The sequence below is a fragment of the Aquarana catesbeiana genome, linkage group LG11, assembly GCF_042186555.1.
Source record: "Aquarana catesbeiana isolate 2022-GZ linkage group LG11, ASM4218655v1, whole genome shotgun sequence".
In the NCBI taxonomy this organism is placed as follows: domain Eukaryota; kingdom Metazoa; phylum Chordata; class Amphibia; order Anura; family Ranidae; genus Aquarana; species Aquarana catesbeiana.
Genome location: NC_133334.1, coordinates 269,273,718 through 269,296,177, shown reverse-complemented (window position 1 = coordinate 269,296,177; position 22,460 = coordinate 269,273,718). Strand labels below are relative to the sequence as shown.

General features: G+C 43.6%; 1 protein-coding gene across 3 annotated transcripts in view; it reads right to left on the bottom strand.

The window, feature by feature from the left end:
- Nucleotides 1–22,460, bottom strand: part of ZNF536 (zinc finger protein 536) — a 556,044-nt gene that overhangs the window by 242,267 nt on the left and 291,317 nt on the right. The window lies entirely within an intron of this gene.

Below are 22,460 nucleotides of genomic sequence, written 5' to 3'. Positions count from 1 at the left end.
AGGAAGAAGATGCGTCTTTTCTATCCATAAAGAAAACAAGCTTTTTGACAGGTGTTTAAAGGCGGACCGTGTTTGTCTCCTAGGTGTGCTATGCGAATGCCAGAATGTTCCTCTGTGTACACCTATGGTCATGGACAACCTGAAGATCTCTAGAAACGAGAAGTGCCAGTGAGGCTTTCTAGATACTTCTGGATACCGAAAATGGGTTGTGCCCATGCAGTGACATAGATCTATGTTTGTTGTTCCCAATTCCATTACCCCCATCACATCATGCCACAAGCCGAGTGTTAGAAATCTCTTTGTGACTTGGTCAATCCCATTCTTCCCTCAATGAGAAAAAAAGCTGTTAACCACATGTAGGCTTAGTTTGCCCAATTGGTGGGTTGCATATGAAGCAGCATGTGATACAGCCATACTAAATCCAGCTGATGTATGTCTATCCACCTGTCAAGGAGACCCTTTTCATCCAAGACCCTCTGAAATATCACATAAAAAACAGCCGTACTACAAGGGACCAATATATGTCTCTCCACCTGCCAAGGTGATCCTTTTCAATCAATGATCATCTAAAACAGCATATAAAACAGCCATACTCTTGACGACCGATGTATGTCTGCCCACCTGTCAAGGAGAACCTTTTCATCTATGACCATCTGAAACATCATATGAAAGAGCACTCCTACAAGGGACTTGTGTTTGTGCCCCCATCTGTCAAGGAGACCCATTTCACCTCTGACCATCTGAAACAACATAGTGCCATACTACAGGCCATAGTGGTCACCATAGTGCCATATTAGGGGTGACCGTTGTATGTCTCTCCACCTGTCAAGGAGACCCTTTTCATCAATGACCATCTGAAACAGCATAGTGCCATACTACAGAGCATAGTGGCCACCATAGTGCTATACTACAGGTGGCCAGCGCATATCTCCCCACCTGTCAAGAAGATCTTTTTCATCTATGACCATCTGAAACAGCAGGGGAAACAGCCATATAGCAGATGACCGATGTATGTCTCTGCAACTGTCAAGGAGGCCCTTTTCATCTATGACCATCTGAAACATCATATGAAAGAGCCATACTACAAGGAACTCATGTATGTACCCCCATCTGTTAAGGAGACCCATTTCATCTATGACCATCTGAGACAGCGTAGTGCCATACTACTGTTCATCATAGTGGTTGTCTGGTCATTGTGCCATACTACGGGTGACCAGTGTATGTCTCCCCACCTGTCAAGAAGATCCTTTTAACTTATGACCATCTGAAACATCATATTAAAGAGCCATAATACAAGGAACTCATGGATGTGCCCCCATCTGTCAAGGAGACCCATTTCATCTATGACCACCTGAAACAGCATAGTTGCATACTACTGGCCATCATAGTGGTCAACATAGTGCCATGCTACTGGCCATATTGCCATAGTGGTCACCATAGTGCCATACTAGGGGTGACTGTTGTATGTTTCCCCACCTGTCAAGGATTCCCTTTTCATCTATGATCAGCTGAAACAGCATAGTGCCATACTACTGGGCATCATAGTGGTTGCCATAGTGCCATACTACGGGCCATAGCACCATATTGATCGTCATAGTGCCCTTCTACAGGCAAATAATGTATGTCTCCCCACCTGTCAAATACAATCTTTTCATCTATGATTATCTGAAACATCATATGAAACATCCATACTTCAGTTGACCAGTGTATGTCTCCCCACCTGTCAAGGAGACTCTTTTCATCTTTAAAGTACATCTAAACCCAATCACTAAAATCTCACGTAACCTTTAACATGTTTATGTAGTTTCAAAAGTTATTTCGTTATTTTGCAGCTCTCATTAAAATTATCCCTGGTGATATTGCCCTAAAAGTCCTTGTTCAGATACTTCCTATTACGGGGTGAAAATTGTCTCCCGATTGTGCTCCTTCATTGTCACTCTCTTTCACATGCCCACCTTGTAGGAAACTAAAAGCAGCCATGCAACGCACATTGCCTGGTCCATCCTTGCTACTACTAGGAAGCTGGTCCTGAGCACTAATATGCAGCTGATGCTGGAGCAAGTGCATGTAGACAGGAGGTGACTGAAAGAAGCTGGAGGAAAACCAGCTTCATCAAGATGCAACATTGGATGAAGAATAAAAGGTGAAAATTGTATCCTATAAAAGGAAAACATGAAAGATACACAAGGCTAAATTCACAAAGCTAACAGACCAGGATAAGGATACTAATGTTAAAAAAGTGACAGTTATTTTTTTAGCTTTCCAATGAGATTTGACAGCCACTTGGCTAAAAATAATGTGGCTAAACCAGGAAGTAACTGAAGAAATGTCGAAATAAAAGTTTAAAAGAAGTAAATATGATATACTTTCCCATCAATTTACTAATACGAGAAGTACAAGGATTAAAAATAGTCAATCATGATTGAGAGAGAGAGAAGTTCTGCTTTAACTGTGTGCTTTTAGCAATACATAATTTTGGTTCACCTTGGTAAGATACTTCATATCTACAATGTACTGTAAATAGGGTACTTGCAAGCCTCTGAAGAGATGGTTGTGCTTATTTAACAAGGCAAACAGCAATGTTTCAAATGCAATGGCCTGCATCGACCAATCATGACTAGGCAAGTTCAGCCTGATTTTCTTTAGCCCGCCCATGCAGAACTTTAATTATAAAACATACCACACCCTTTCATTTCAGTGGGATAAATTCAAAAGGGAGGCTGAACACAGCTTTTTGCTATATTTTCTTACACTATATTGTCAAAGGTATCGGGACGCCTGCCTTTACACGCACATGAACTTTAATGGCATCCCAGTCTTAGTCCGTAGGGTTTAGTATTGAGTTGGCCCACCCTTTGCAGCTATAACAGCTTCAACTCTTCTGGGAAGGTTGTCCACAAGGTTTAGGAGTGTGTCTATGGGAATGTTTGACCATTCTTCCAGAAGCACATTTTTGAGGTTGAGCACTTAAGTTGGACGAGAAGGCCTGGCTCGCAGTCTCCACTGTAATTCCTCCCAAAGGTGCTCCATCGGGTTGAGTTCAGGACTCTGTGCAACCCAGTCAAGTTCCTCCACCCCAAACTCATTCACTCATGTCTTTATGGACCTTGCTTTGTGCACTGGTGTGCAGTCATGTTGGAACAGGAAGGGGCTATCCCCAAATTGTTCCCTTCACTGGAACTAAGGGGCCAAACCCAACCCCTGAAAACAACCCCACACCATAATCCCCCCTCCACCAAATGATTTGGACCAGTGCACAAAACAAGGTCCATAAAGACATGGATGAGTGAGTTTGGGGTAGAGGAACTTGACTGGCCTGCAGAGAGTCCTGACCTCAACCGATAGAACACCTTTGGGATGAATTAGAGCGGGGACTGTGAGCCAGGCCTTCTCCTCCACATCAGTACCTGACCTCACAAATATGCTTCTGGAAGAATGGTCAAATATTCCCATAGACACACTCCTAACCCTTGTGGACAGCCTTCTCAGAAGAGATGAAGCTGTAATAGCTGCAAAGGGTGGGCCAACTCAACCCTACAGACTAAGACTGGGGTGCCATTAAAGTTCATGTGCGTGTAAAGGCAGGCGTCCCAATACTTTTGACAATATAGTGTACATGTCATCTTCTAACAAAATGAATGTAGAGCATTGAATCTCATCATGAGTACCAAGAACTAACAGAAATCCCTGCACTAAGAGAAAAAAATGATGAATGCCATTGTTGATATAATTTTTGTGAAAATGGTAGTCAACTAACTGTCACCCGCAATGACAAGTTTGAACCTACACAGCCACCTTTTAGCAGAATACAAAAACGTTACCCTAAAAAATAGTCTACTCTATAGTGCAATGTTCTGCAGATCTTGAACAACCTCTACTTTAACACGACTTTCACAACATCATCAGAATTCTGTCCATCCCCCATCTTAGATATTAATATCAGCCTGTTTTATTTTAGCTTTTATTTATGTGAAATGCATTCATGCGTGCACAGCTGTTGAACGCCCTTGATTAATGCCACGTTTCAACTTTTATTATACATTCTTAATACTAATGCACAGCAAGGCTTTACAAATGCAAATTAAAGAAAGGTGATACAAGCTGCAAATATTGGGATCCTGATAATATATCTCCGCTTTCATAAACGTCTATAGGTATATAATTATTAGGTAAGCTTTCTCCCCAGGTGTAGCGGCGGCGGAAACCTGTGGAACATTCAGAGGATGAAAAATAGGTCGTAATGGCTGGAAATGAGGCTATGGGGAGAGCACCTGGATGTTGCAAAGGTTGTGTTTGCTCACTTTACCGTGCTCAGCGATGTGCTACTGCATTTAGGATGGAGCCCCATACAAAATACTCTGCATTGGTCTATATGCAAACAACACTGGATGGTTGATGGTTCAATCACAACCAGTATGAAAAAGTTGCGCTTGGCCAACAGGAAGGTCAAGAGATCTGAACTTTATGGATTAGAGTTCAATCAAACCAAATCTAATGTGCATATTTGGCATGTTTTTGGCATGCTGCCCCACTAGCCTCCTACATCTTGGGAGGACGCTACAGGTAACATTTCTCCAATTTGATTTCCTAGTTCTAGTTCCATCCAGCTACTGCCCATAATAAAAAGACAGATAAAGGTGGTCACATTCTCCTGATGGCATCTCCATTGCCTCCATTAACGGGGAATTACTGAAAACGATGGTCACCTTAATTATGGCCCTGTGGGAACGGTGGGGACATTAACTACCATAAAGAAATCCACCTACCGGTTTATACCCAAAGTGAAATGTTAGTTTTGGAAGCAGGAGTCTATCCTATCCTTCCACTAATTATAAGATCATTCTTACCAAAACTGATATTTCAAAGTTTAGCGGAAAGTGGAGATTTAAACCAACTTGCAGCCTGTCCTATCATTCCTCAACTCCATTGGTGAAAGTTCTGCACTGAGTTCCCGAGTCTGCATAACTGCCGTGGCCATTATGATGGACATCCACCATCCCTGATGGATTTTATTTTATTTTTTATTAAGAAAGGGATTTTACTTTATGTTATATTATGAAGAATGTAACAGGAGGAGCTGGAATACACAAAGGTGAAAAGGAACATTCAAAACTCCCAGGTGTCCAAGACACATAAGAAGCAGGGTGAGAGATGGGGGTAGGAGACGTCGGACCTAAATGTAGATCAATCTCACGGTCAGAAGATAAACTGTACTTTGCACTTTGTACAAGGGCTCTGATTGGCAGCCCATAGTCACAAAGGGCCTTTAGGGGGTGCATTGAGTTAAGTCAGCCATTCTCAACCTTTTTAACAGAGGAACACTTAAAATAACTTTCAAGTCTCAGGGAACCCCTGCTGAAAATTACTATATCTACAGCTCATGATGCATTAGTGTGATGGTCAGTGGGAAGAATGCTTCTTATGCTCTGTACACACGGTCGGATTTTCCGACAGAAAATGTGTGATAGGACCTCGTTGTCGGAAATTCCAATCGTGTGTAGGCTCCATCACACATTTTCCATCAGATTTTCCCGACACACAAAGTTTGAAAGCAGGCTATAAAATTTTCCAACAACAAAATCCGTTGTCGGAATTTCCGATCGTGTGTACACAAATCCGACACACAAAGTGCCACGCATGCTCAGAATAAATAAAGAGATGACAGCTGTTGGCTACTGCCCCGTTTATAGTCCTGACGTATGTGTTTTACATCACCGCGTTCAGAACGATCGAATTTTCCGACAACTTTGTGTGACCGTGTAAACAACAAAAATTTACCGCGCTACTCTAAAGATGTACCACTAATATATAGTGGGATAATTAGAGCTGCAGTCCTAAAGTGAGGCGTGCACACATATACCAAAGAAAATAAAATAAAAGAAGACTGCGCTAAAAAAATACCATATACATTGACAGCACATATAGATGTGTAAATATTAAAAGAATTCAATCTATCAGGTGATCAGAAATATTCTGATGAAAATGAATTCTCAATATAATAATATATGAAACAAGTATAAGATGAAATTATAATGATGAAAACAAGTGTTATAATATCAAATAACAAAAAATATCCAAAAATAAAATGGAAATATTCAAAAGAAAACAGTCCTTGAAGCCAAGGCAGGTTGAAGAGGTGATCATAAAGGTTAAACACCCAGCACTCAGTGACAAATCCTCCACCTTAATAGATGTATGCTTACCAGAGGTAAGCTAGAAAACAGCTTATTTATGGACATCCACACAGGGGACACAACTCCTTGGATCTCCTCACAAAGAAGGGGTAAACAGGATCACTCCTTTCGGCGGACCTCAAGCAGCATACCGAGGGGACCCAGAAGAATAAAAAATTTCCTCCATAGTGTGAATCCGTAAACCAATTTATTGAAATAAGGAGTATGTACACTTACATTAAAAATCATGGTAAAAATTCATAAGAGAACAGCCGGCCGGCTTGCATACACCCGTTCAACGAGATAGGATGGAAACGATGACGTCATGGAAGGCCGACGCGCTGACGTCATCGTTTCCATCCTATCTCGTTGAACGGGTGTATGCAAGCCGGCCGGCTGTTCTCTTATGAATTTTTACCATGATTTTTAATGTAAGTGTACATACTCCTTATTTCAATAAATTGGTTTACGGATTCACACTATGGAGGAAATTTTTTATTCTTCTGGGTCCCCTCGGTATGCTGCTTGAGGTCCGCCGAAAGGAGTGATCCTGTTTACCCCTTCTTTGTGAGGAGATCCAAGGAGTTGTGTCCCCTGTGTGGATGTCCATAAATAAGCTGTTTTCTAGCTTACCTCTGGTAAGCATACATCTATTAAGGTGGAGGATTTGTCACTGAGTGCTGGGTGTTTAACCTTTATGATCACCTCTTCAACCTGCCTTGGCTTCAAGGACTGTTTTCTTTTGAATATTTCCATTTTATTTTTGGATATTTTTTGTTATTTGATATTATAACACTTGTTTTCATCATTATAATTTCATGTTATACTTGTTTCATATATTATTATATTGAGAATTCATTTTCATTAGAATATTTCTGATCACCTGATAGATTGAATTCTTTTAATATTTACACATCTATATGTGCTGTCAATGTATATGGTATTTTTTTAGCGCAGTCTTCTTTTATTTTATTTTGTGTGACTGTGTGTATGCAAGACAAGTTTGAGCCAACATCCGTCGGAAAAAAATCCTAGGATTTTGTTGTTGGAATGTCCGATCAATGTCCGACCGTGTGTACGGGGCATTAGACTTGTGGGCATTGGGAAAAACTACGCTCTCGCAGAAAGCTAACAAGATCAAAGGTGTCAGTGGAACAACAACAACCTCTGGAGGAACCCTAGGGTTCCAAGGAATACCAGTTGAGAAACCTTGGGTTAAGTACAAGAAAAATCAGGAGCACTGAACCAAATGTTCAGAAAGTTTGTATCATGATAAACATCAAAAGAACATGCCAACACTCTTTTCTGGCTGCTGTGGCCTAATTTTAACACTAAAATTTTAATGTACATCATTATTAACCCATTCAAGCCTAAGACAATCTAGATTCTTACCAGCAATTTTAAGTCCCGAAAGGAGAGGAGCCAGCTAGAACGCCCAAAACATGCTGGATTGTCTTTTTGATTACTTACAATTAAATTCACTCTTCTTGGGCTCTTAATATTTGATCTGGTGTTTCTGTTTTTTTTCTGTACTGCTTGGGTATAAGAATCTACGGTGGTATGGTACTCACAGAATCCCTGCCAAGACTTCCAGAACTCCTTCTCACTGTCAGAACTTCCAGAATTCTCATGAGGACTTCCAATGGCACAGACAGAATGCCTGCCAGGACTTCCAAAAGTGGCTGGTGCTGTGTTCAATCGCCAGCTATTCTTTGTGCGGATGAGCCATAAAACGTTATGATTTCCTTGCTTGTTGATAACCTGGATTGACTCGACTACTCTCTTGTCTGCTGCCTGTCCACAATCTTTGACTGGACCTGACTAATCTGTAGCCTGGCCAAGACCTCTGTCAGTACTGACTACTTTTCCGCCTAGTGTTTCATGTACAGTCTCCAGAGTGTAGCCATTCTGTTTAAGGTACTCTCCTGGTGGGGCGATCCTGGGGTGTGACCGAGACTACTGGGAATAATGGCCCATCTCCACCATCATCAGCAGCTCTGGTGAAGCCCAACTGCCACTTAGGCTCGATGACTTGGATGAGCCTGCGTCACCTGCCAGGGGGCAACTTACCACAAGGGCTGACTTAGACCATCAGGATCCATCTATAACTAAATGTGTGCGCAAAATAAGAGTGATCAGTGCAAGTCCTTCATTAGCTTCAAGTACACATAGGAAATGTTCTATATCACTGGACAACTTGATATAGAGAAATATGGTGCCTTCAAATCTTTCCAGCTATGAACAAAGATCCATTGGGGGAAAATTTAGTTAGGTTGGGTGATGAACACCCAAGAGGAAAAAGTATTTGTCAATAACAATATTGATGCATCAAAGTTTAGGTTAACAAACTCTTGCTTGAACCTGTTCCAATATTAGAGGGAACATGTGATGGAGGCTCCAATTGTTGACTTGCCTCTAGTTGCCTGGGTGCCTCCAATTTTACGAGTGCCAGTCGCGGAACAAGCATGCATTAAGTGAAGTCACATTGAATAAGGATCTGAATTTTTGAAGTACTAAAGATCTGCATGGCAGCCAGGCAGATGTACCCTGTTGAGAACCAATCGAAGTCTCCACCAGTATTTTTATTATTAAATTGACTCTTCTCCTAGGTGGAACTCCATCCAATATGTTCATTATTAGATAGAATGCAGAAGTATTAGGACCTCTGTCAGGTTTTATTTGCTTTCTGTATCCCTTTTGGGAAGATTTTCCCACAGCTCCCTTCCCACTCATTGATGGTGGTCACCAAGAGAGGAAGTGATCCTCCTTGAGGGCAAAAACCCATCTGTCTGTGTATTTCTCTGCCGTGACATGTCCACAAAAGCGATCCTGAAATAACAAGGATCACCAGTGTGATATGGGCCTTAAGGCTTACAATCCTATTCTTTGTAGCCAATCAAGCAGCCGCTTGCACTGCTCAGTTGCTGCTTGACCTAAAGCAGAATGTACAATTAAATCGTCGCGTGCATGGTCAGGTTTCACAATAACGCATCTGTTTTCAGCTACATGTACTGTCCCTCAGCCAAAACGACTTAACCCTTTACGGACTGCCCAGTGGTTAAATGTGTATCTACATAGACAGGCCAGTAATGGCGAACGATTTATTCCCTGTGGCTGAGCCTATTATATGAATATTACAAGTCAACTTTCTGAAATCTGACACATCGAATGGCAGAAACTTTCATCCCGATTTATAGGTGGTTTTGCGATGCAGAAGAAAGGATGCAAAATTGGCTATGTCCCATTTTAATAGTGCCAGCGTGTCTCATAACTCATCCTTACCCCCGGATAACCTATCTTTAAATCTCCGCCAGTTAGAGAGGTGCGCATGAAATAAATGCAATGCGGCATAGAAAGAAATCATCTTTTCACATTAGTTTTACAGCAAAGAATAAAGAGGAAAACGTCTTGAAAATCCTAGATTTCTGCGAGTGATAGAATGAATTCTTCAGTCCTGAGTGGCCCTCATGAATGGGGAAGGCAGACCAGCGGATGGCTGACAAGGTACTAAAACAATTTACAGGGACACTTTGCTGTTGAGTTTATGAGTCTGGCCTCATAGTGGGCAATACTGTCTCAGGATGGATACAGTGATTGGCATACATTATATGTCAATAGGAATAAGGAAACAGCTCGAAGCAGCTCAGAAGGGAGGCAAAAGGAGGTCAGAAGAAGCTCAGAAGGGAGATGGAAGGAGGTCAGAAGCAGCTCAGAAGGGAGATGGAAGGAGGTCAGAAGCCCAGAAGGGAGCTGGAGGGAGGTCAGAAGCCCAGAAGGGAGCTGGAGGGAGGTCAGAAGCAGTTCAGAAGGGAGATGGAAGGAGGTCAGAAGTAGTTCAGAAGGGAGATGGAAGGAGGTCAGAAGCAGTTCAGAAGGGAGATGGAAGGAGGTCAGAAGCAGTTCAGAAGGGAGAAAGAAGGAGGTCAGAAGCAGTACAGAAGGGAGACGGAAGGAGGTCAGAAGCAGTTCAGAAGGGAGATGGAAGGAGGTCAGAAGCAGTTCAGAAGGGAGAAAGAAGGAGGTCAGAAGCAGTTCAGAAGGGAGATGGAAGGAGGTCAGAAGCAGTTCAGAAGGGAGAAAGAAGGAGGTCAGAAGCAGTTCAGAAGGGAGACGGAAGGAGGTCAGAAGCAGTTCAGAAGGGAGATGGAAGGAGGTCAGAAGCAGTTCAGAAGGGAGACGGAAGGAGGTCAGAAGCAGTTCAGAAGGGAGATGGAAGGAGGTCAGAAGAAGCTCAGAAGGGAGAAAGAAGGAGGTCAGAAGCAGTTTAGAAGGGAGATGGAAGGAGGTCAGAAGGAGTTCAGAAGGGAGACGGAAGGAGGTCAGAAGCAGTTCAGAAGGGAGATGGAGGGAGGTCAGAAGCAGCTCAGAAGGAAAACAAAAGGAGGTAAGAAGAAGCTCTGAAGGAATTACAAGAAGCAAACCAATAAGTGGTTTGAGTCCACCAAGAAGGTCAAAAGGGTTTTGGCCAAAGCATCCCACAGGAGGATGGTAAGAAGCAGCTCAAAAGGAGGTCAAAAGCATCTCAGAAAGGAGACAGAAGGTGGTCAGAAGTAGATCAGAAAAAAACAGAAGGAGGGATTACAAGTGGATCAAAGGCAGCCCAGAAAGTGGTCTGAAGCCGCTACGGATGTCAGAAGGGTTTTGGTTTAAAAGCTGTCCAGAGGATGGTCAGAAACAACTCAGAAGGGGGTCGAAAGCAGCTTAGGAAGAAGTAAGAAGCAGCTTAGAACAAGGTCCAAAGAAGCTCATGAGGGCATTAGGAGTAGATCAAAAGCTGTTTAGAAAGTGATTGGAAAAAAGAAGGGGGTCAGAATCAAATCAGAAGTAAGTCAGAACTAGCTCAGAAGAGTTGAGATGCAGCTCAGATCGGGGGAAGTGTTAGAATAATTTAAAAGGAGTTAAAAAACAGCTCAGAAGGAAGTAAAGAGCAGCTCCGAAGATGTTGGAAGCAGCTCAAAAAAAGGTCATTAGCAGGTCAGAAGGAGGTCAGAAGAAAGTCAGTAGTGGTGTTACCCAGGGCAGTCTACCTGGAAATACAACCTGCCTAGGAACGCCCACTCCTCCAGACTAACACCCACGCATCAAGGCATTTTGATCATGGCTGAGGGTCCTTGAGAGGAGTACTGGGGCAAGGGGGCTATGATGTCTTAGGAAGCTATGTACAGCCGCTCCCGCCATCCCCTCCCGCCAGCCATGATCTGCCTGCACTGTTTAGAGAAGCACAGAGACCCAATGATGTTTAAATAAGATATGTCATAAAAACAGAAAGACTTTAGGAAAATAAAAATCATTACTATGTTGATGGAGTAAAGAGAGGAACAAGGGAAGGCAAAATATAATCAGCTTTAAAGGGGAAGTCCACCCTAACACTAAAAACGCTACATCTACAGGCATCCACCATCTAAGACTAACCTATCTATCCCTGTAAAGAAGAAATCAGTATACATACCTTTCCTGAAGCCACTTTAGTCCGGTCCGGCACTGAGCTGTCAGCGGCAGCTTTGCTGTGGAGGCGGGTGCAGAGGACACAGCCGACAAGGGAAGCCCCACAGTAAGTCTATGGGTGACGTCGATTTCCAGGCATTTCCCAGCTGTTGTCGGCTGTGTCCTCTGCAGAGTTTCCACCACTGAAAACCGGAGCAGCTTGAGAAAAGTTATGTATAGCGATTCCTTCTTTACAGGGATAGATAGGTTAGTCTTAGATGGTGGATGTCTGTAGATGTAGCGATTTTAGTGTTAGGGTGGACTTCCCCTTTAAGGTAACTAAATAAATAAATACATTGTAATTTTTCACTTACATGTTTCTTGGCATGCAAGTACTTTACATGAAAACATGATGATGGGTCCACTTGAAGAAATGAATGTAACAATACATTTTAGATTTTTTTTTTTTTTTTTTTTTTTTAGTGCAATGGTCAGGGACCTTTCCTAATTTAAGGGCTATCCCTCGAAGTCAGAGACATTCTTCAGTATTCCTATGGCTGTAGGTGGGCAGAAATGACGATACATCTGAGAAATAAGAGAAAATCCGGCTTATATCTCCTCCGCGACAAAAGAGGAATTGCGATAAAGATGTTGTCTTCATTTTTCTTTTTTCTTTTTCTTTTTTTTTTTGCAAAAAGACGCCTGTTCTGATTTGCTTGTGTTAACAGCTCTCTCTAAACATCTCTATCAATCTTTGATTTGCTCCTTCTGTCGGCCTTCTATAAATACAAAATCTACTGAAGAACATCCCAAATCCTGAACTTTTGAACTGTTTTTGTTAAAACATGAGCTGTATATTTTATTTAGCTATAGAGACTCCTTTCCAAGTCCTGACAACAGGAACACACACACGCACACGCACCGCAAACGGAGACAGAAGTGAGAAAGAATTTCAATGTGCATTAAAGGGGAACTCCGAGGCTCCCACTGGTAGCCAGGTAGCTCTTTGCAGTTTAATACCATCTAAATGCGTTTTCATGCATTTTTTTATGCAATGTTGATGCATTTTTCATGTGTTTAGGAAAAATTGTGCCCAACCTGTGGCCCGAGGACTGTGTGCCACCCTTTGGTATTCGCTGTGCAGTCCTCGGGAACCAGCAGCCAGTAGTCATTGTTTTCCATGCCCAGGTGTTTCCTCAATGACAGGAAGGAAATGGTGTCCTTTCTGAGCTGACATATCAATCAGGAGGAAGATGTGACCCTGGATGATGCCTGTCCAATCAGTGGCATGCAGCCCTTTGGTTTTTACTATGTGGCCCTCGGGCTACAGCATCCAGTAGTCATTGTTTTCCTTCCCTAGATTTTTTTTAGTGACAGTGTGTCATCTCTGAGCTGGCATTGCAGTTCAGGAGGAAGATGGCGAGCCTGGGTGATGCCTGCGCGACCTGTGGCCCTTGGGCTGCATGCAGCCCATTGGCTCTTTCTGTGTGGCCCACAAGCCACCACAGCCAGTATTCATTGCTTTAAATGGCCAGGTGTTTCCTCAATGACAGGGAGGGAATTGTGTCCTCATTGAACTACTATCTCAGTCCAGGAAGAAGATAGTGACCCTGGATGATGCCTGTCCAACCAGTGGCCCTCCTTGGGCCAAAGCAGCCAGTAGTCATTATTTTCCTTGCCTAGATGTTTCCTCAGTGACAGTGAAAGAAATTGTGTCGTCTTTGAGCTGGCATCTCAGTTCAGGAGAATGATGGTGACCCAGGATGATGCCTGTCCAACCAGTGGACCTTGGGCATCATGTGGCCCTTTGGCTCTTGCTACGTGGCCCTTGGGCCACAGCAGAAAGTAGTCAATGTTTTCCTTGCCTAGATGTTTCCTCAGCGACAGTGAAAGAAATTGTGTCGTCTTTGAGCTGGCATCTCAGTTCAGGAGAAAGATAATGACCTTGGATGATGCCTGTCCAACCTGTGGCCCTTTGGTCCTTACTGCATGACCCTTGGGTCATGCAGTAAATATGTGAAAAGTGTGGTGTACATTTGTATTCAGCCCCCTTTACTCTGATACCCCTAACTAAAATCTAGTGGATCCAATTGCCTTCAGAAGTCACCTGATTAGTAAATAAAGTCCACCTGTGTGTAATTTAATCTCAGTATAAATACAGCTGTTCCGTGAAGCCCTCAGAGGTTTGTTAGAGAACCTTAGTGAACAAAGCATCATAAAGGCCAAAGAACACACCAGACAGGTCAGAGATACAGTTGTGGAGATGTTTAAAGCAGGGTTAGGTATCTCAATATCCGAAGCTTTAAACATCTCACGAAGCACTGTTCAATCAAGAATCTGAGAATGGAAAGAGTATAGCACAACTGAAAACCTACCAAGACATGGCCGTCCACCTAAACTGACAGGCCGGGCAAGGACAGCATTCATCAGAGAAGCAGCCAAGAGGTCCATGGTAACTCTGGAGGAGCTGCAGAGATCCACAGCTCAGGTGGGAGAATCTGTCCACAGAACAACTATTAGTCATGTTCTCCACAAATCTGCCCTTAATGTAAGAGTGGTGAGAAGAAAGACATTGTTGAAAAAAAGCCATAAGACGTCTCTTATGCAGTTTGCAAGAAGCCATGTGGGGGACACAGCAAACATGTGGAAGAAGGTGCTCTGGTCAGATGAGACCAAAATTGAACTTTTTGGCCTAAAAGCAAAATGCTATGTGTGGTGGAAAACTAACACTGCACATCACCCTGAACACACCATCTCCACTGTGAAACATGGTGGTGGCAGCATCATGTTGTGGGGATGCTTTTTTTCAGCAGGGACAGGGAAGCTGGTCAGAATTGATGGGAAGATGGATGGAGCCAAATACAGGGCAATCTTAGCTGAAAACCTGTTAGAGTCTGCAAAAGACTTGAGACTGGGGCGGAGGTTCACCTTCCAGCAGGACAACGACCATAAACATACAGCCAGAGCTACAATGGGATGGTTAGATCAAAGCATATTTATGTGTTAGAATGGCCCAGTCAAAGTCCAAACCTAAATTTATTTAAGAATCTGTGGCAAGACTTGAAAATTGCTGTTCACAGACGCTCTCCATCCAATCTGACAGAGTTTGAGATATTTTGCAAAAAGGAATGGGCAAAAATATCACTCTTTAGATGTGCAAGGCTGGTAGAGAAAAAAGACTTGCAGCTGTAATTGCAGTGAAAGGCGGTTCTACAAAGTATTGACTCAGGGGGGCGCCATACAAATGCCCCCCACACTTTTCACATATTTATTTGTGAAACACTTTGAAAACCATTTATCATTTTCCTTCCACTTCACAATTATGTGCCACTTTGTGTTGGTCCATCACATAAAATCCCAATAAAATACATTTACGTAACATGACTAAAAGTGGAAAATTTCAAGGGGTATGAATACTTTTTCAAGGCACTGTATCTCAGCCCAGGAAGAAGATGGGGACCCTGGATGGTGCCTAAACAAAGATGGTGCTGTCCTTCTGGAGAGAAAAGCAGACGAGGGCATTGTCTTTGTATTGCAGTTCCATTTTATTACTACATAGGAGTTTGCCTTTGTTTGGAAAATGGTGGGAAAAGTAACATTTAAACCTCTGGTGCCCAATCTGTTGCCTATTCACTTGTTCATCAAGCCAAACCCCTGTCCAAGGGCCCCATGTTGTCCTTTGGTACTTCCTGTGTGGCTTTCGTGAATGATGCCTAAACAACGCTAATCAACTATCCAATCGCAGTTAGCTTTCAAAAAAGGTAGGAATACTTAGAGATAAACCCTAGGTACCCAACCTGTAGCCTGTAGGCCCTTTGGTACATACTATGTAGCTCTTGGGCCCCATCAGCTTTTAGCCATTGTTTCCTTGCCTATGGGCCAAGGGCCACACAATAAGTATTAAAGGGCCACAGGTTGGATACTGCAGGTTTAGATCTCAATGTTCCTACCATTGTAAAAAAAACAAAACAAAAAACAAAAAAAAAAAAACACAGCGATTAGCGAATTGACTTTGTAGCAAAGAAAAAAAAAAAATAGTCATCGATATAAATGTGACCAGGCATCGGGAGCGCCCAGCTCCCACCAGCTATTTTAGTCGCGATAATTTGACTTTTGGCCCACACGCACATGTCAGCGACAACACCATCTCCAGAGACCGGCGGAGAGAGCGGGAGGGAGAGAAAGAAGAGACAAAAAGCAATGTGTGTTTACAGCTGTACAGTACACTACTACAGATTATATGTTTTCAGTGCAACGGCCACAACAGAATGCTAATTAGCATAGAGGCGCGGAGAACGAGGCTGCGGAGGGCTCGCCGCTCCATTATATCAGACCGACCAGCTGCCGACACTGATGTCACTTATCCTCTGGTGCCTTGGGTTCCGCTCCAAAAATACTATTTCCAATACCACGTTAATATTTTAAAAACGCGGAGGTGGCACGTTGTCATTTTTTCTTTTTTTTTTTTTTTCTCTCGGTGGCGCCCGGTCCGCTAAGCTGCCCTGAATTCCATATTTAGAAATAATTTAGGAGACGCATTTTTTTTTTTTTGGATGCCGAATGAATCCTGAAAACGACGGCTAACAGCTCGATCCGCGGCAAAACGCATAACTATCCTGACATCACTTAGGAGACTTAGATTGGCCGGTTAATGGAAGCCCTAACCAAAATCAATACGCCATAACAGCAATGGATTTTTTTTTTCTTTTTTAAATAGAACAAAAAAAAAAATGCAATGGTTACAGATCTGTGATCTTTAAAGGAAAACTCTGAGGTATATAAATGTAATATAGCTATAGGGTATACAATATCAATAAATATATGTTTTGGTTTTTTTCTGTTTTATGTATATAATTATTTATTTATACATTATCATTCCTTTTCATTGTATTTACATTTATATTCAGGGGGTCCCTCAATATATATATTTATTTGTATTTATTATATATATATATATATATATATATATATATATATATATATATATATATATATATATATATATATATATATATATAAATTTATGTTTTTTTTTTTTTGTTTTTTTGTTTTTTTGGGGGGGGGGGGGTAATTTATTTCTTAATGACTGTTCCAATGTGAATAATGTAGGTATGGTCCATTGTTGTCAACATCAGCAAGCACTCCCTGAGATCCTTCGCTGGAGTCAGGAAATAAAGAGGTGGCAGGAGGTCAGGAGCAGTGCCTGGTTTTCTCCACACATACCGCTTAGAATTAAGCCCAAAAAGTTCTATCTTGGTCTCATCAGACCAGAGAATCTTATTTCTCACCATCTTGGAGTCCTTCAGGTGTTTTTAGCAAACTCCATGTGGGTTTTCACGTGTCTTGCACTGAGGAGAGGCTTCCGTTGGGCCACTCTGCCATAAATCCCTGACTGGTGGAGGGCTGCAGTGATGGTTGACTTTCTACAACTTTCTCCCATCTCCCGACTGCATCTCTGGAGCTCAGCCACAGTGATCTTTGGGTTCTTCTTTACCTCTCTCACCAAGGCTCTTCTCCCCCCGATAGCTCAGTTTGGCCGGACGGCCAGCTCTAGGAAGGGTTCTGGTCATCCCAAACGTCTTACATTTAAGGATTATGGAGGCCACTGTGCTCCTAGGAGCTTTAAGTGCAGCAGAAATTTTTTTTGTAACCTTGGCCAGATCTGTGCCTTGCCACAATTCTGTCTCTGAGCTCTTCAGGCAGTTCCTTTGACCTCATGATTCTCATTTACTCTGACATGCACTGTGAGCTGTAAGGTCTTATATAGACAGGTGTGTGGCTTTCCTAATCAAGTCCAATCAGTATAATCAAACACAGCTGGACTCAAATGAAGGTGTAGAACCATCTCAAGGATGATCAGAAGAAATGGACAGCACCTGAGTTAAATATATGAGTGTCACCGCAAAGGGTCTGAATACTTAGGACCATGTGATATTTCAGTTTTTCTTTTTTAACAAATCTGCAAAAATGCCATGCATCCATCGCTGGAATGCATGTAGGCAGAAAATGGCTGCAAAGATGTCGCAATTGATTTTGATCTGCTGTTTTGCCCAACTACAGATGGCTGTACAAATACACATAATGTAGGTATGATCCACTGTTGTCACCAGGGCCAGGACAAGGAGTGAGCTGGAGGGGCAGAGAAGCAAGACGACAAAGTATAGACACAGGGTGATACAAGCATTCTACGGCATGTATTTACATTGGAGGAGGGGGGTGCAGTTCTGGATCCTTGCCCAGGCCCGGGACAAGGGGTGGGCAGAAGGGAAAGCTGCCCAGGGTGCAGAAAATCAAGAAGACAAAGCATGGACACAGGGTTTACAACCATTCTACGGCATGTATTAACAGTGGGGGAGAGGGGTGCTGTCCTGGATCCTTGCCCTGGGCGCTGGACGACTCTATACCAGTACTGGATGTCAAAAGCAGTATATTATAATCAAGAAATGCCATGCAGGCATCGCTGGCGTGCACGTAGGCAGGAAGTGGCTGCAAAGAGGCCACCATTTTTTTATGATACGCAGTCGTGCCCAACTACAGATGACCATATAAATACACATAACCCAGGTAGGGTCAACTGTTGTAACCAAGGCCGGGACAAGGGGTGGGCAGGAGGGACGGCTGCCCCGGGCGCAGACTGGTTGTCACCATCTGTATATTCTCATTGAGAAATGCTGTGCTGGTGTGCATGTAGGCAGGAAGCGGCTGCAAAGAGGCCACAATTGTTTATGATATACAGTTGTGCTCAACTGCAGATGGCTGTATAAATACACATAACACAGGTATGGGTCAGGACAAGGGGTGGGCAGGAAGGGAAGCTGCCCCGGGTGCAGAGAAGCAAGATGACAAAGAATAGATGCAGGGTCGCAACCCATTCTAAGGCATATATTACCAGTGGGGGAGGGGGGTGCAGTCCTGGATCTTTGCTCTGGACGACCCAATCCTGGTACTGGATGTCACCATCCATATATCCTCATTGACAAGGGCTGGGCAGGAGGGGAAGCTGCACCTGGCACAGAGAAGCAAGGAGGCAAAGAATAGACGCAGGGTGATACAACCATTCTACGGCATATATTAACAGTGGGGGAGGGGGTGCAGCTATGGATCCTTGCTCTGGGCGCTGGATGACCCTATCACGGTACTGGAAGTTACCATCAGTATATCCTCATTGAGAAATGCCAAACAGATGGGTGTATAATTACACATAACGCAGGTATGGTCCACTATTGTCACCAGGACCGGGGACAAGGGGTGGGCAGGAGGGGCAGCCGCCCCTGGCACAGAGAAGCAAAGAGGCAAGGAACAGACGCAGGGTGATAAACCCATTCTACGGCATTTATTAACAGCGGGGGAGGGGTGCAGTTTTGGATCCTTGCTCTGGGCGCTGGATGACCCTATCACGGTACTGGAAGTTACCATCAGTATATCCTCATTTAGAAATGCCATACATATGGCCTAATAATTACACATAACGCAGGTATGGTCCACTATTGTCACCAGGACCGGGACAAGGGGTGGGCAGGAGGGACGGCTGCCCCAGGCGCAGACTGGTTGCCACCATCATTATATCCTCATTGATAAATGCCATGCAGATGGCCTTAAAATTACACATAACACAGGTATGGTCCACTGTTGTCACCAAGGCCAGGACAAAGGGGGGGGCAGGAGGGTTAGCTGCCCCAGGCGCAGACTGGTTGTCACCATCATTATATCTTCGTTGAGAAATGCCATGCAGATGGCCCTATAATTACACATAACGCAGGTATGGTCCACTGTTGTCACCAAGGCTAGGACAAAGGGGGGGGCAGGAGGGGCAGCTGCCCCACGCGCAGACTGGTTGCCACCATAATTATATCTTCATTGAGAAATGCCATGCAGATGGCCTTATAATTACACATAACGCAGGCATGGTCCACTATTGTCACCACGGCTGGGACAAGGAGTGGGCAGGAGGGACAGCTGCCCCAGGCGCAGACTGGTTGCCACCATCATTATATCTTCATTGAGAAATGCCATGCTGGAGTGCATTTAGGCTGCAAATGTTTATGATACGCAGTGCTTTGGGGCATTTACGGCCATCCTAAACCGACTGCACATTGTGCCCGGCCTTTAGCATACCTAAATCTAAACAAAGGATTTCCGTGGAAATAAAAGATTATTAAACATATTTCTATACATGTATTGCAGATTCCAAAGTGTTCCCATCTCCGTGTCCTCAGTTCCCACTCTCTCTCTCTATTTTATTATTATATCGTCTTCTTTCTTTCTTTCTTTTTTTTTTTTTCTCTGCAAATTTATTTTTTCTTTGTTGTTTCACATGTTATTTGGATGAAATGTACTTGACGTTACTGATTGCGGCTATATAAATGCTGTAATGAGAAACAAGTTCAATTGTTTATGTATATTAATGCTGAACAGAGGTATTATTGACATCTGTTCGGCAGATTTCGGCGACTTGGTACAAACACAGGAATCCTCTTTGTTTGGCTGGATTCGTGAAAGCTTGGATGAAATTTCTCGGGTAAATATGCTACTTGTAAACTATTCGGCCCTGGCTTGCGTTTTGGAGAAGGGCGCGCTTTGCACTTTTGAAAAGGCAGGTTCGTCTTTCTACGGATCTACCCCGAAAAAAACGATGGCCAGACTAAAATTAAAGTAGATGTAAACCTTAAGGGCCACGTTCACATCTCTGCGTTTCCAATCGTATGGCAAACCACACAGAAAATGCGAACGCGCGTTTACGAAAATGTGCTGCAAAGCATGGATTTTCTGTGTGGTTTGCCATACGATTAGACCCCATAGGATTGGTAATAATACCCGAAGCGCGGGTAGCGGGCGCGCACTTGCCGCGTGTTTTGTCATGCGACTATCATGCTCTGCAAGCGCACCAAAAAAGCGCAGTAAAAAAAAAGTGCCACACTCCAGGAGCTTCACTGGGGTGTTTGTCGCGCATAGGGCAGCCTACTTACTTGAATGGGCTGCCCTAGAAGGCATTCATCTTTCTACAGAGCTACCTGTATTCCCCCCCCCCCCCCCCCATGGGGAGGAAGGGTTAAATAGATGACCAAACCAAAATTAAAGTAGATGTAAACCCAAAGGCCCCATTCAAGGCGTGTGACATCATCAGTGCCACTCTCTGCATCACTACACTATGAGTAGTACAGTATGCTAAGTGATACCCCTCGGGGGTGGGTCCATGACTCCCTGCACTTACAGTATGTCTTTGGTCAGACTGAGGACATCTAGTGGCAGAATGATACTAATACAGGGGATTACAAATGACTCGCAGGGTCCTCTTCCGCTTCAGATATTCTCCTGCTGGTGGGCGGTCTTCAATGATGCAGACTGTGTGACATCATCAGTGCCACTCTCTGCATCATTACACTATGAGTATAGTATGCAGAGGTGATGCCCCTCAGGGGTGGGTCCATGACGCCCTGCACTTACAATATGTCATTGGTCAGGCTGCCTTAAAACCCAACTCAAATAAATATATAATTGATACTTTCCAGATGTCTTGAGACCAGTCAAATGACCTGCAGGGTTTTTTTTGCTTCAGATATTCTCCTGTTGATGGGTGGTCTTCAATGGTGCAAGTCTGTGTGACATCATCAGTGCCGCTCTCTGCATCATTACACTATGAGTACAGTATTCTAGGTGATGCCCCTCGGGGGTGGGTCCATGACTCCCTGCACTTACAGTATGTCTTTGGTCAGACTGAGGACATCTAGTGGCAGGATGATACTAATACAGGGGATTACAAATGACTCGCAGGGTTCTCTTCTGCTTCAGATATTCTCCTGCCGGTGGGCGCTCTTCAATGATGCAGACTGTGTGACATCATCAGTGCTGCTTTCTGCATCATTACACTATGAGTACAGTATGCAGAGGTGATGCTCCTCAGGGATGGGTCCATGACGCCCTGCACTAACAATATGTCATCGTTCAGTCTGCCTTAAAACCCAATTCCAAGATATATATAATTGATCCTTTCCAGATGTCTTCAGACCAGTCAAATGACCTGTAGGGTCCTTTTTTGCTTCAGATATTCTCCTGCCGGTGGGCGGTCTTCAATGATGCAGACTGTGTGACATCATCAGTGCCGCTTTCTGCATCATTATGAGCACAGTATGCAGAGGTGATGCCCCTCAGGGGTGGGTTCATGCCACCCTGCAGTTACAGTATGTCCTCAGTCAGACTGAGGACATCTAGTGGCAGAATGACATTACTACAGGGGATTACACTGTTAACGCAAGATGCAGTGGTGATGGTCCTCAGGGGTGGGTCCATGACAGCATGCACTTACAGTATGTCCTCAGTCAGACTGAGGACATCTAGTGGCAGAATGAAATTACAGCAGGAAGCGCCAAGGAGATGAGTATTGTTGGGGGGAGTGAGCTTGGCTTTAACACATGGGTGCTCAACCTGTGGCCCTCAAGCTGTTGTGAAAGTACAAGTGCCATCATGCCTCTGCCTTTGGGAATCATTCTTTTTCACTGCTCAGCCTTGCAAAGCTTCATGGGACTTGTAGTTCTGCATTACCTGGAGGGCCACAGGTCAAGCACCCATGCTTTAACACAGTGAAGGTTGCATGCGTGTGGTAACACACTGCAACGCATTGGACAGGTATGAAGGTGGCCTTAAATAGGTTTTGAATACTGGTTTAGGTAAAAGAAGACTTGCATGAAATAGGTAGAAAAAGACAACAGAAGAGCTTCATCCAGGCAGTGGACTTTTTAGTATAATAATGTTTACTTGATATGACTAGCTCTTTAATAAAGCCAGAGGAAGAATATGACACCCAGAGAGCCAACAAAAAAAGGCAATGGTGCCATGACAGGTTTACTTTATTGCCCTGCACCTTCT